This window comes from Acomys minous, assembly GCF_964271855.1.
Source record: "Acomys minous genome assembly, chromosome: 7".
Taxonomy (NCBI): Eukaryota; Metazoa; Chordata; class Mammalia; order Rodentia; family Muridae; genus Acomys; species Acomys minous.
In genome coordinates, this window is record NC_140488.1 from 30,797,766 (window position 1) to 30,812,190 (window position 14,425).

Below are 14,425 nucleotides of genomic sequence, written 5' to 3' on the forward strand. Positions count from 1 at the left end.
GGAATGGCCTGTCCCTGCCAAACTCCTCTTCTCCTTGGACAGGAAGGGGACTATTAATTACAGTGTGTCCATTGCTGTACCAGAAGTTTCAAGCTGCCTAAAATAGCATCAAATTAAAAAATAAGACAAATGAAAAATATTATGAGTTGAGTAAGTGGTAGACACCACACCCAATCATGAATCTTAGGATATTCCTGATATAATAATGATTACTTTCAGTCCTTGAATTACATTCCTTCCACGTCTGTGTCTTAGGTCTTCTATCCACTGAGCATATTGTTCATTTTCCTGAAACTTAATAAAAAAAAGAGTTATGGAGCTAGAGAGATGGCTCAGTGGTTGAAGAGCACTGGACCCTCTTCCAGAGGTCCCTGGTTCGATTCCCAGCACTCACATGGCTGCTCACAACTGTCTAGTCTGTAACCAGTGGATCTGACTCTTTCACTCAGACATACATGTATGCCAAACACCAAGTGTACATATAAATAATTTTTAAGTTATATTTAATCAAGTGAACAATAGAAGTTAAACAAAAATATCTCAATATCAGTAACAAGAAATAAAGTGTTAAACATTTTTACACATTTACAGTTCACAATACAATAAATTCATAGTTGACACAGATTAGATTTTGGGAATGGTTATGCCTATCAAGGGGTAACATGAAGGAGTTTCTTTTTTTCTTTTTTTGGGGGGGGGGTCAAGATAAGGTCTCTCTGTGTAGCTTTGGCTGTCCTGAACTCACTTTGTAGACCAGGCTGGCCTCGAACTCACAGCGATCTGCCTGCCTTTGCCTCCCGAGTGCAGAGATTACAGGCGTGAGCCACCACGCCTGGCTAGGCTGGCCTCGAACTCACAGTGATTCGCCTGCTTCTGCCTCCTGAGTGTTGGGATTACAGGCATGTGCCACCACACCAGGCCAAAGGAGTTTCTTTATAATAATTGAACTTGTGTTTGTGATTGTGTTCATCCCTAACATTTAAATATGCAATAAAATTCCAAGGAACTACACACACTTCATGGAAAAAATTGGTGAAAATCAAGTATGTACATAAGCTGGCAAATTGTATCAAAGTTAATTTCCTGCATTTGACAGGGCACTGTTGTTATGGTTACTATTATCATTAAACAAAGCTGTATAAAGGATACATGAAATAGTCTGCTTTATATTTCCAGGGATTTGTGATCACTAAACTATTTCAAACGTTTTAAAGTTAATGAAAATATTCAGCCAGACACAATGGTGCTTGTGTCTACTCAGAAGCCTGGCATAAGAGGATTGCTTGAGCCCAGGAGTTCAAGTCCACATATTCAAGACCTTGTCTCAAAAAAAAATTTTTTTTCATACTGTTAACAAAAGAAAAAGATCTGTTAGTGGGAAGATAAGTCTATATCAGGGAAATGCATCAAATTTCTACTTTACAGTCATTTTTGTGCACTTAGATAGATAACTAATTTCCAAGATCCCTATCATTTTCCTTGTATGACTAAGAGCCTGATGCTGCAATACTTGGAGGAGACCTTCGACCTTTGGCATAAACAGGAAATAGCTATACCTATAAGCCTGAGTTTTTTTTTTTAAAGTACTAACACTTTTAAAGACATCTTAAATATATTACTGAATTTTCTGATACTTTTTTTTTAGGTTTTTCAAGACAGGGTTTCTCTGTGTAACAGTCCTGGCTATCCTGAGCTCACTTTTGTACACCAGACTAGCCTCAAACTCACAGAGATCCACCTACTTTTTCCTCCCATGTGCTGGGATTAAAGGCGTGGGCCACTATGTCTGGCCCTCTTTTTTTTTTTTTTTTTTTTTTTTTTTTTTTTTTTTTGCACCACCATGCCCAGCCCTTTTTGTTTGTTTTGTTTTGTTTTTCCAGAAAAGGTTTCTTTGTGTGTATTCCTGGCTGTCCTGGACTCACTTTGTAGCCCAAACTGGCCTTGAACTCACAGGGATCCACCTGCCTCTGCCTCCCAAGTGCTGGGATTAAAGGCGTGGACCACCATGCCCAGCTTGATTCTTTTTATTTTCAGTAACCTGCAATCATCTCAATTAGTTAATGTAACTGAAGGTGTATCTACTACCTATTTCTCCCTCCCTTTAGGTTTTTGTTTGTTTGCTGTTGTTGTTTGGTTGGTTGATTTGGTTTGGTTTGGTTTTTTGAGATAGGATCTGCCTTCTCTATGTTGGCCCTGGCTATCCTGGAACTTGCTAAGTAGACCAGGCTGGGCTCAAACTCAGAGATCTGCTTGCCTCTGCCTCCCAAAGTTGGAATTAAAGACAAATACCACCATGCCTGGCTTTTTCTTTTCATCTTTTTGTAGGATTAGGAGAGCAGGAGTCAGTTTTCTCCTAGTTATGGGGCCCTGGGGCTTGAATTCAAGTCATCAGCCTTGGCAGCAGAGTTCTTTTACCCACTAAGTCACCTCACCAAGCCTAAGAGCTGGACTATCTCTTATATCCAGCACACTCCACTTCTCACCTGCACAGCCCCCTGTCCAGTTTCTTTTGTTTCAAATTCAATACTGATAAGATTATTGCCTTACTTTTATACGTATTAAATTGTTCCCCCTATTTACTCACTCTAACTCATTCAACTCCGTCCTTTTGAGACAAGATCTCTGTAGCCCTGGCTGGTCTGGAACTCACTATATAACCCTGACTGGCCTTTGTATTTTCAGAGATGCACCTGCCTCTACCTCCCAAGTTCTGGAGTTAAGAGCATCAACCACCATGTCCGGCTCAATTACATAATTTCTTACTGGCCCACATTGCTTACATTCCTCCTTCTCTAACTTCTCGGCTTACCTGGAATCACCCAAGGGACAGGCATGATAGCACACACCTGTCATCTGAGCACTGGAAAGGTGGAGGAGGCAGGAAGACAGGAGCCCAAAGCCTTCCTCCTTTATAGCATAGCAAGTTTTAAGGCCAATCCGGGCTATGTGAGACCCTGCATTAAAAGATAAAATAAAAACAAAACCACCTAGAGATCTTCGTTAAATGCCAATTTTGTTTTGAAAAGTCTGGAGTTAGTGTGAAGCTTGAGATTGTCCATACCCAGTAAAGTTCCAGGACATCCCTATGCTAGCGGGCTAAAGTCCTTGCTTTCAGAAATGAGGACCTGGAGAACAAAGTATAAAATTCTTAGGGTATTTCTTAGTATCTTCCGCAGGCATCCAAATTTCATCCCTCCTCATGGTGAACTCTGATGGAATAATTTATTCAGTGTTCTCTTCCCTTTACTTAGCACAGGGAATAAGAACTCAAAACGTAGTTTTTGGCCGGGCGTGGTGGCGCACGCCTTTAATCCCAGCACTTGGGAGGCAGAGGCAGGCGGATCGCTGTGAGTTCGAGGCCAGCCTGGTCTACAAAGTGAGTCCAGGACAGTCAAGGCTACACAGAGAGACTCTGTCTCGAAAAACCAAAAAAAAAAACAACAACAACAACAACAACAAAGCAAAACAAAACAAAAAACGTAGTTTTGAATACTACTGAGAATGTTAGGCAGGAACCTTTGCACACTACTTGGTGAAAATAAAAACTGCTGGTCTACAGACTGAGTTCCAGAATGCCATGGCTCTGTTACACAGAGAAACATTATCTTAAAAATAAATTAGAAAAGGGACTATGAAAGTAAAAGATCTTACAGAAGAAAGAGAATAATGGACTATAAGTTACATAAAAGCAGAAAAGGGTACTATGGTGGGGTTGAGAAGACCAGAAAGGGCTTTAGATAAGGGCAAGCCGGGGGAGCAGATAACAAAGTCTAAGGATGTGTATTTGTTGAAAGTCTGAAGGGTTAGCCCAGTAGCAGAATGCATAACTAGCAGATGGAAAACTCTGGCTTCATCTCTTTTTCTGTGTTTTTGTTTTGGGTTTTTGGTTTTTGGTTTGGTTTGGTTTGGTTTTTCTTTGTTTGTTTTGTTTTGTTTTGTCTTGTGTTTCAAGGCAGGGTTTCTCTGTGTAGCCCTGACTGTCCTGGACTCACTTTGTAGACCAGGCTCACCTAGGAACTCTCAGAGATCTGCCTGCCTCTGCCTCCCAAGTGCTGGGATTTAAAGGTGTATGCCACAACCCCGGCCTTGCAAATTGTAATATAATAGCAATTGTGTTTTTTTACATTTATAATAGCTATTCTACCTAATATGTTACCACATGGTACAAATCAATAAGTTTTTACTACATAGAAATAAAAAATAAATAATAATCTACATTAACACTGTTAGAATGTATTGCCCTGGGCATGGTGATGCAAGTCTTTGATCCCAGTACTTGGGAAGCAAAGGCAGGCAGATAGATCTCTGAGAGTTCAAGGACAACCTGGACTACATAACCAGGTCCAGGTCAGCCAGGGCTACACAGTGAGACTTCTGTCTTAAAAAATAAAAAATAAGCCGGGCGTGGTGGCGCACGCCTTTAATCCCAGCACTCGGGAGGCAGAGGCAGGCGGATCGCTGTGAGTTCGAGGCCAGCCTAGCCTACAAAGTGAAGCCAGGACAGCCAAGGCGACACAGAGAAACCCTGTCTCAAAAAAAACCACAAAAATAAATAAATAAAAAATAAATGTTTTGCAATGATGAGAGTTTGCATAACCTGTGTTGTCTAATGTGACAACCCAACCACATGATACTATAGAATACTTGTATTACAATTAGCTAGGGAATGGATTTGTTTTATTAGAAGGTAAATGTAAATAGTTGCATGAGACTAGTGGCTACTGCAATGTCTATCTGGACACTTCTTTTTTTTTTTTTTTTTGGAGACAGGGTCTCTCTGTCTGTCTCTTGGCTGCCCTGGACTTGCTTTGTAGACCAGCTGGCCTCGAACTCACAGCGATCCGCCTGCCTCTGCCTCCCAAGTGCTGGGATTAAAGGCGTGCGCCACCACTGCCCGGCCTATCTGGACACTTCTAATTCCAGTTGTTTTTCTTTTTTTTTTTTTAAGATGTATTTATTTATCATATATACACAGTGTTTTGCCTGCATGAACACCAGAAGAGGGCATCAGATCTCATTACAGATGGTTGTGAGCTATCATGTGATTGCTGGGAATTGAACTCAGGACCTTTGGAAGACCAGGCAGGGCTCTTAACCTCTGAGCCATCTCTCCAAGCCCCCAGTTGTTTTTCATTGGAAGTATTTATTGAATGCCCCCCTGTGTCCCAGACACAATATTTAGAGATGCTTCCTACGAAGAATAATTGAAGTGAAAAAAGTGTTTGACCTCAGGGAGTTTGGAATCTGTTAAGAAAAGAGAATAAGGTTCAAATCAATCCAAACAAGAGTTACAGAAGATTGACAGCCTAGGAGAATGTGGCAGAGCCCCCAAAAGGAAGGGAACAGTTGAGGGGGCATTGCATTCATTTAACAAATAAAATACCAACACTTGCCCAGGAAGGAGTTGAACAAAACTGTAAAGTGAAAACTGAATGCCCATCTTCCCCTGGCAGGGTGAGACCTATTTGGGCCATGGGGGTTAGAGGACAGGGAACACTGTTAAAACATTAGACCTAATTCTCTAATCACTTAATGCTGGCGCCACTGGTCCTGCTTATCAGTATTAAATAGGTAAACACAAGATGGAGTTCACTTATGTAGAAAATGGCATGTACATTAGTTTTAGTATTAGTTTACAATAAACACTAATAAACAGTTACCAAGGGAAGACCTACCAACTTAAACTCACCAACCATTTTAAAGGTACTATTTTGACACAGGACTTTTAAAAAAATAGGATCTAGTACAGACCAGGATGGTCTCAAATTCACTATGCTTTTGTTATTATAGAAAGGACAATCACAGCCAGTGCTGGCACATGCCTTTAATCCCAGCACTCGGAGAGTTAGAGGCCGCAGATCTCTGAGTTTGAGGACAGCCTGGTCTACAGAGTGAGTTCTGGGACAGCCAGGGCTATACAGAGAAACCCCGTCTCGAAATAACCAAAGGAGGAGAAGAAGAGGAGGAGGAGGAGGAGGAGGGAACAAAAGAAAGAAAGAAATGACAATCACAATAAACAAATGAAAAAAAAATCAACCTTACTAGCTGTAAGAGAACTTGCAGATCAAAATTGCTTTGAGATTCCTTCTCACCCTGATGAGAATGGCAGTTGTTAAGAAAATAGCACACTGGGCTGGAGAGATGACTCGGCAGTTAAAGGCTAGGCTCACAACCAAAAATATAAGAAAACAGCACATGCTGGTGAGTTTGTGGGCAAAGGGAGAACTCTTACACACTGTGGGAAGGAAATAGGAACTAATCCAGCCACTCTGAAAGTCCACACGGATGTTCTTTCATTCCTTTGTTCTGTTTTTCCAAGAGAGGGTTTCTCCGTGTAGCCCTGGCTGTCCTGGACTTTCTCTTTGTAGCCTATATTGGCCTCCAACTCAGAGAGATCTGCCTGCTTCTGCCTCCCAAGTGTTGGGATTACAGGCATGCCTGGTTGATATAAACGTTCTGGAAACAACTCAAAATAGATCTACCATGTGGTCCACTGGTGGCTTATTACTCAGAGGACCTATATCCTCTGACAAGGCCACATGTAACAAGAGACTCTTGCATCATTGTCTATTGCAGCACTATACACAGTAGCTATGCTATCAAACCAACCTAGGTGTCCCATAACAGATGATACATGAGGAAAATGTGGTATTTGTTAGATCAAAAGTGCTTCCCCTGTAAAGGGAATCAGCCATACCTTATATACCCTAATTAGTACATTCCCTAAATTGCTAAACTCCTACTTTGTAACAGCCCCAAGGTAGGGTGGGACAGCAAAATTAACTGCCTAATGTACTACTGCCTTTTATCCTATCTAGTGGGTTCCATAATCTGCTAAATTTAGAGACTCCCATCCTCCAAACTCAGAGAATACTACCTTCTAAAGTCTATCAATGTAAAGAATTCCCAGTGCTGCTGGGCCCTACCTTATTCTTCCTATTTGAATGGCCACTTTATTTGGGAATATTATCCCCAAATACAGTGGTGGTGCACACTTTTAATCCCAGCACTTGGAAGTGGAGGCAGGTGGATCTCTGTCAGTTTGAGGCCAGCCTGCTCTACAAAGTGAGTCCAGGATAGCCAGGGCTACACACAGAAACCTTTTCTCAAAGAAAGAAAGAAAAAAAGATCTGATTACCTGAAACCCATCTCAGCACATCTCTCTACTGAACATGGAAAGAATTGTTATTGTTTAAAACTACATGTATGTGTGTGCATGTGTGTATGTGTGTATGAAGTTTTTTTTCAGCCATAGGATAGAATAATGCTATGTAGTTTGCAGGAAAAATGGGACAACTAAAGATAATGACATTAAATAAATTAAGACAGCCTCCAGAAAGGTATGTTTTCTCTCATTTTTAGTTCCTAGATTTTATAGCAATACATAAAGGAGCATGTATATATGACGTGGAGGTAGAAGTAAAACTAACTGGGGGAAGAGGGGGGAACAGTGAGAAAGGGGAGTGTGGTCAGGGGAAATGTGCTCAGTATACAATATAGCACAAAAAGTCAAAGGGTTTTTGTTTTGTTTTGTTTTGTTTTGTTTTGTTTTATGACAGGGTTTCTCTGTGTTAGCCTTGGCTATCCTGGGCTCGCTTTGTAGACCAGGCTAGCCTTGAACTCACAGAGCCTGCCTACCTGTGCCTCTCAAGTGCTGGGATTAAAGGTGTGTGTCACCATGCCTGGCTCTCAAAAGGTATTTTATTTTATTTTACTTTATTTTATTTATTTATTTATTTTGGTTTTTCAAGACAGGGCTCCTCTGTGTAGTCTTGGCTGTCCTAGACTTGCTTTGTAGACCAGGCTGGCCTCAAACTCATAGCAGTCCGCCTGCCTCTGCCTCCCGAGTGCTGGAATTAAAGGTGTGCACCACCACGCCCAAAACAAAAGGTGTTTTTAAAGAAATAAATAGCCTTCCTATTCTTTCTCTGAGTGCTACCATATGGTGGGGGAGGAGGTCCCCTTCTGTCACAGGCCTAGGGGAGGGGAATAGGGTAAAAGAAGGAGAGAGGAAGGAACGAGAAGAGACAAGCAAGGGGGATAACAATTGAGATGTAATCTGAATAAATTAAATTTTAAAATAGTTGGAAATAAATAAATAAAATGTGAAACAAAAAAATAAATAGCAATCATTTTGGAAATCAGCAAAGGCCCTTGTCACCCCAACCCCAAAAGAAGCATATTTTGGTTATTTCCCCACAATAAGCAAAGAAATTTACTTAAAATTAGCATGTCTCACAAACCAGCAGAGAGACTCTTTTATTAGCATACAGACAAGCTTAGAAATCAAAGGTCATAATACTAAGTAAGAGGGACACGAGATAGCAACAATGACTACTTGAATTTAAGTGCTGCATTTGTTACACGTTAACTACCGACATTAACTAAAATGTTCAAACACCAAAAGCACTGACTGTCAGCATGTTTGCTGTTTGATGATAACACCTCTAATGTTAGACACTAGAAATTAATGTTGTGGAAAGATTAAGAGGTGCGAAGGGAGAATGAGTGGGTACTTGCCAAATATGAGAGGGCCAGAGATAGACAGTTCGGAGAAAATATTTTATTCCCAAATACAGACAGTACTCAATTTTTATTCTCTTAAGCAGCCATTTAGGACATTCCTAGGGCAATGGAGAAAGCTTGAATGACTACTAGTAGATTGCATTCCTGTTGAGTATTGTCTTGTGGTTATACGGAATGGCATCTTTCTTCTTTCTTTAGAAATATGAACTGAACTGTGCTTTCGTTGTTTGAATTTGAAACAGAGTCTGTATAGCTCTGGCTGGCCTTGAACTAGTTATTTCTTTTGTTGTTGTTTGTTTTGCTTTTTGTTTGTTTGGGGTTTGTTGGTTTGTTTGTTTTGAGACAAGGTTTCACTGTGTACCCTTGACTGTGCTGGACTCACTTTGTAGGCCAGGTTGGCCTTGAACTCACAGCGATCCACCTGCCTCAGTCTCCCGAGTGCTGGGATTAAAGGGGTGTGCCACCACACCCAGCTGGTATTATTTCTTTAAGTCGCACACAAATGAAAGTTAGCATGAATGCAATCCTTGTGTATACTTTATGTTAGTGCACTGGTGTACAAGAACCTGCTAGCAGCAGCTCACAAAAGCTTATTGTACACTTGTTTTCCTAACTCTGGTTCCATGATCTCACACTGATACTGTCTTGGAAATCAGCAAGCACAGTGGATCAATGCTACCCATATTATGCATGGCCAGTTATTAAAATATTAATAAAAATATCCACCTTGGTTCTGATTGGTGGCACATGCTGATAGATTCAGCACTCAGAAAGCTGAATAGAAAGCCGGGCATGGTAGGGCACACGTTTAGTCCCAGCACTCCTGAGGCAGAGGCAGGCAGCTCGCTGTAAATTCAAGGCCAGCGTGCTCTGCAAAGAGAGTTCCACAAAAGCCAGGGGGGAGGGAGAAAGGGAGAAGGGGGTGGGTGGGAGGGAGGGAGGAGTAAAATGAGTGAATAGCTAGGAGCTGGGTGGTGGTGGCAAGGCGTGGGGGAGGGGTGGCAGCAGCACCGGCCTTTAAGTCCAGCACTCTGGAGGAAGAAAGAGGCTAGCAGATGTCTAATTTCGAAGCCTTCCTGGTCTACTGAGTGAGTTCCATACACGTACACAAAGAACTCCTGAGGCGGGCATGGTGGTGCATGCCTCTAATCCCAGAAATGAGGAGGCAAGCAGATATTTCTGAGTTTGAGGCCAGCCTGATCTACAAATCGAGCCCAGGACAGCCAAGACTACACAAAGAAACCCTGACTCTAAAAACAAAACAAACAACAACAACAAAAAGATAAAACAACAACAACAAAAAAAAAAAAACAATAAACCAGAGAAATCCTGAATCAAAAAACAACAAGGAGGCTGGAGAGATGGCTCAGCAGTTAAGAGCACTGACTGTTCTTCCAGAGATCCTGAGTTCAATTCCCAGCAACAACACGGTGGCTCACAACCATCTATAATGTGATCTGATACCCTCCTCTGGCCTGCAGATGTACATGCAGGCAGAGCTCTGTATACAGAATAAATAAATAAGTAAACAAATCTTTAAAAAATCAACAACAACAAGAAGCTGGGCGTGGTGGCGCACCCCTTTAATCCCAGCACTCGGGAGGCAGAGGCAGGCAGATCGCTGTGAGTTCTAGGCCAGCCTGGTCTACAAAGTGAGTCCAGGACAGCCAAACTACACAGAGAAACCCTGTCTCAAAACAAACAAAAAACAAAAAGCAAAACAAACAACAACAAAAACAGGAATAACTAGTTCAAGGCCAGCCAGAGCTATACACACCCCATTTCAAATTCAAACAACAAAAAAACAAAAGAATCCAACCCACCAGTGCAGCTAAATGCACAGTTAATAATAGCAATATGTTATCCACTGATCATCTGGAATTATCTTTCAAATGTGTTCCCCCCCACAAGAAGGTAAATATAAGCATTATCCTAACTTTGTAGTAATTTATCATATAATGGCTTTGCCCAAATATACTTCTTTCCTTCCAAGACTCCAATGCATCACAGGATTTTGAGAAGGCCTCTGTTGAATATATTCAGTCTCTTGTCCCTTCATATCAGCTCATAGAACACTGTGGAAGATACATAAAACAACTAGAGCTGTACTTTCTATGTTTGGAGAAGAAATCCAAGAGTCAAGAAATGAACTTCTCGCCTGGCGTGGTGGTGCATGCCTATAATCCCAGGACTAGGGAAGCAGAGGCAGGCAGATAACTGTGAGTTTGAGGCCAGCCTGATCTATATAGGGAGTTCAAGACAGCCAAAGCTACACAGAGAAACCCTGTTTCATAAAACCAAAAATAAATAAATAAATAAATAAATAAATAAATAAATAAATAAAAATAAATGAATGTCTCCCATACAACATGATGTCCTAGATAAGAGAAATCCTGTTATGAACCTTTTCTTCCCACCCTCCCACTCTCCACCCCTAACAAAAGAGTTAGGAACAAGCAACACCCTCTTCTTTTTCCCCCTTAATTTTCCCTAAGCCCCTCAAGAACAAATTTGTCCCAGACACAGTGGCACACTCCCTTAATCCCAGTGCTCAGGAGACAGAGACTGGTGAATTTCTGAGTTCAGGGCTGATCTGTTCTGAATATTGAGTTCCAAGGCAGCCAGGGATAGTGAGAACCTGTCCCAGAATAAAAAAGAAAAGGAAAGGAAAAGAAAAAGACAACAAAAGAACACATTTTCCAGACTAATTTCAAATACATGAGCATCCTCCTCTGCATCCTGCCAAAATTTAGTATGTTTACTCGTGTTATAAATAGAACAACTATCTAATACTGTAGATTCTCAAAAACATAAGACTATTTATTCAATCATTTTTTGGTTTTGTTTTTTGAGACAGGGTCTCTCTGTGTTACCCTTGGCTGTCCTGGATTTGCTTTGTAGACCAGGCTGGCCTCGAATTTACAGTGATAAGCCTGCCTCTGCCTCCTGAGTGCTGGGATTAAAGGCATGCGCCACCACACCAGGCCAATAAATCCGTCTTATAACCAGTAGTTTAGAACGCCTTTGTTCAAATTTGCTCTTGATTTACCGAACTATAAAATCCACCATGTATTTTCTTAGAGTTGTAAGTGGAGAGCTGCCTACCAGGAGTGAAAGGAGATGGCTTGTTTCATAGAGGGTGGTAGGTGCCCAAATGCCTAGGTGGCAAATTATGAACTTCGATCAGCCTTAGAGTCCCTATTGAGAGATGTCATGCTTTCAGATTCAAGCAAGGCTTGTGTGACACGTTAAAAATCAATCTAAAGTCCCCTTACATGAAATTCTGTAATCAGCTATACTTAGAAGAGAAGTGAACACAAGGAGATGAAGACAGAGACACTGATAGAGAGTCCTCCAACAAGTAATTGGTCACTAGATGTTTCCAGTGCTGGGGGCTGAACCAGGCCTTCCATATCCCAGACAAGCACCCCATCACTGAGATATGTCCCCAGAGAGTTGTCCTTGTTTTAAAATAACATGTTTAGGGACCAGGCAGGGTGGCACACACCTTTAATCCCACCACTCAGGTGGGTGTAGTGGCCGAGGCAGGTGGATCGCTGTGAGTTCGAGGCCAGCCTGGTCTACAAAGTGAGTCCAGGACAGACAGGGCTAACACAGAGAGACCCTGTCTCAGAAAAAACAAAACAAAACAAAAACAAAAACACAAAAATAAATAAATAAGTAAAATAAAACAACATGTTTGGGCCATAGAGATGGTTCAGCAATAAAGGCACTTGCTGCCAAGTCTTGACAACCTGAGCCTGATCCCCAAAACACACATGGTGGAAGGAGAGAACTGATTCCAGCAAATTGTCCTCTTACCTTCAGGTACATGCTGCGGCCTGTGTATGTGTGTGCACAAAACACTACGAAAACAAAAAAAGAAATGTTCAAGGAACATTTAAAATGACATTTTCATGGGCCGGAGGTTTAGATCAGTAGTAGGAGTGCCTGCTCACCGAACACCAATGTGGCCAAATATTAATAAGTAAATAAATAAATAATCCCCTTCACAACATCTTTAGGAAAACTATAAAATTCAAATATGACAAGGTTTCAAAAGAATTACCAGAGGAAATTTAATGAGGTTTAGTAGTCTATTTAAGGTCTCAATCATCAGAGACATTTTAACTGGGGTCTTTATTCCTTTATGAGTTGCTGAAACATTCTTAAGGTTTATAGCCTACCATTCGAAGCAAGTTAAGACCAATAAAACACCCACTTGACAAACTCAGGCTTATTTCCCAAGAAGAAACAACAAAACAGATTTTGAAGAGACATTCATTTTTACGACTGTTGTGACACGGTACTCAAAAACCATTGAAGTACAATGATCAATTGATATTTTTATACATGATATAAAAATAATATGCTGATTGATTGGAGCTTAGGTTCTATCCTTCAATCTGAAGACAGCAGTACATGAAAATCAAAAGGCATTCGAAGATTAATAAGCCCAGTCTTTGCTAAGACATCATAACTTCAATCAGAGTGGGATTTTGATGCCCAAGAGGATGTCTGCAAAACTTTTGTCTTGTTTTGTTGGTTTTTGTTTTTTTGTTTTGTTTTTTGAGACAGGGTTTCTCTGTGTAGCCTTGGTTATCCTAGATTTTGCTTTTGTAGACTAGGCTGGCCTCGAACTCACAGCAATCTGCCTGCGTCTGCCTCCCGAGTGCTGGGATTAAAGGCGTGCGCTACCATGCCCGGCCATGTTAGGTTGGTTTTTCAAGACAGGGATTTCTCTGTGTAGTCTTGGCTGTCCTGGACTCACTTTTAGACCAGGCTAGCCTCGAACTCACAGAGATCCACCTACCTCTGTCTCCCTGTGTGCTGGGATTAAAGGTGTGCTCCACCACATCCAGCCAGATTATATTTTTTCAATCTTCAAAACAACCTTATGAGGCAGGTACTAGCACAAAATCCCAGTTTCTTAGAAAAATGAGGCATATACAATTAAATAATTTCCAAAAGGTGACAGAGCTAGTAACATATACAGACTGTACTACTGACTGGGTATGGCTCCAATGTTTGTGTTCTTACTCTGTTGTTTATTGAACAGTACTATTTATATAAATGTTAAGCTATTTAAAACAGTGTTATATAAAATACATGGTTAAATATATATGTGGTAAAATATGAAAGCATATATAGAAATTAAGGTATAAATCCATTATTGTGGCTACTTCTAAGTAAAGGAAGTAGAGGAAATGAATGGGAACAGGAAGCTTTGATTTTATCTATAAAATCTGATTTCCTTTTGAAAATGTTCTCCTCTAAATATGGAAAGAATTTTAAAATCTAACAATGCCGAATGGTAGGCATATAGGAATTTATAATAATATTTACCTGGGCTGTGGTGACACACGCCTTTAATCCCAGCACTTGGGAGGCAGAGGCAGGTGGATCACTGTGAGTTTGAGGCCAGCATGGTCTAACAAGTGAGTTCAGGACAGCCAAGAACATAGAAACCCTATTTTGAAAAAACAACAACAACAAAAAAGTTCTTCTTGTAGGTTTCTAGGACCCCCTGGATCCTTCTATTTCCCTATTCTCCTATATTTCTCTTACCTAGAGTCCCAGTAGGATGTTCTCACATCTATCCCAATCTCCTGGTAAGTCTCGTGGCACAGGAGGGAAATAGGGTGAAAGCGGGAGGGAGGGAGGAATGGGAGGATACAAGTGATGGGATAACAATTGAGATATAACGCCGGGCGTGGTGGCACACGCCTTTAATCCCAGTACTCGGGAGGCAGAGGCAGGCGGATCACTGTGAATTTGAGGCCAGCCTGGTCTACAAAGTGAGTCCAGGACAGCCAAGGCTACACAGAGAAACCCTGTCTTGAAAACCAAAAAAAAAAAAAAAATGAGTTTAGAAAAAATTAAAAGAAATAAAAATATA

At 41.1% G+C, this 14,425-nt stretch overlaps 1 long non-coding RNA gene across 1 annotated transcript; it reads right to left on the minus strand.

Moving 5' to 3' along the window:
• Nucleotides 1-10,504: 10,504 nt before the first annotated feature.
• LOC311601361 lies at nucleotides 10,505-14,179 on the minus strand. Its single transcript, XR_014780548.1, has 3 exons — nucleotides 14,095-14,179; nucleotides 12,349-12,392; nucleotides 10,505-10,601 (listed from the first exon to the last, which is right to left on the minus strand). It is a non-coding gene; the product is annotated as an uncharacterized lncRNA (long non-coding RNA).
• Between the last annotated feature and the right edge of the window lie 246 nt (nucleotides 14,180-14,425).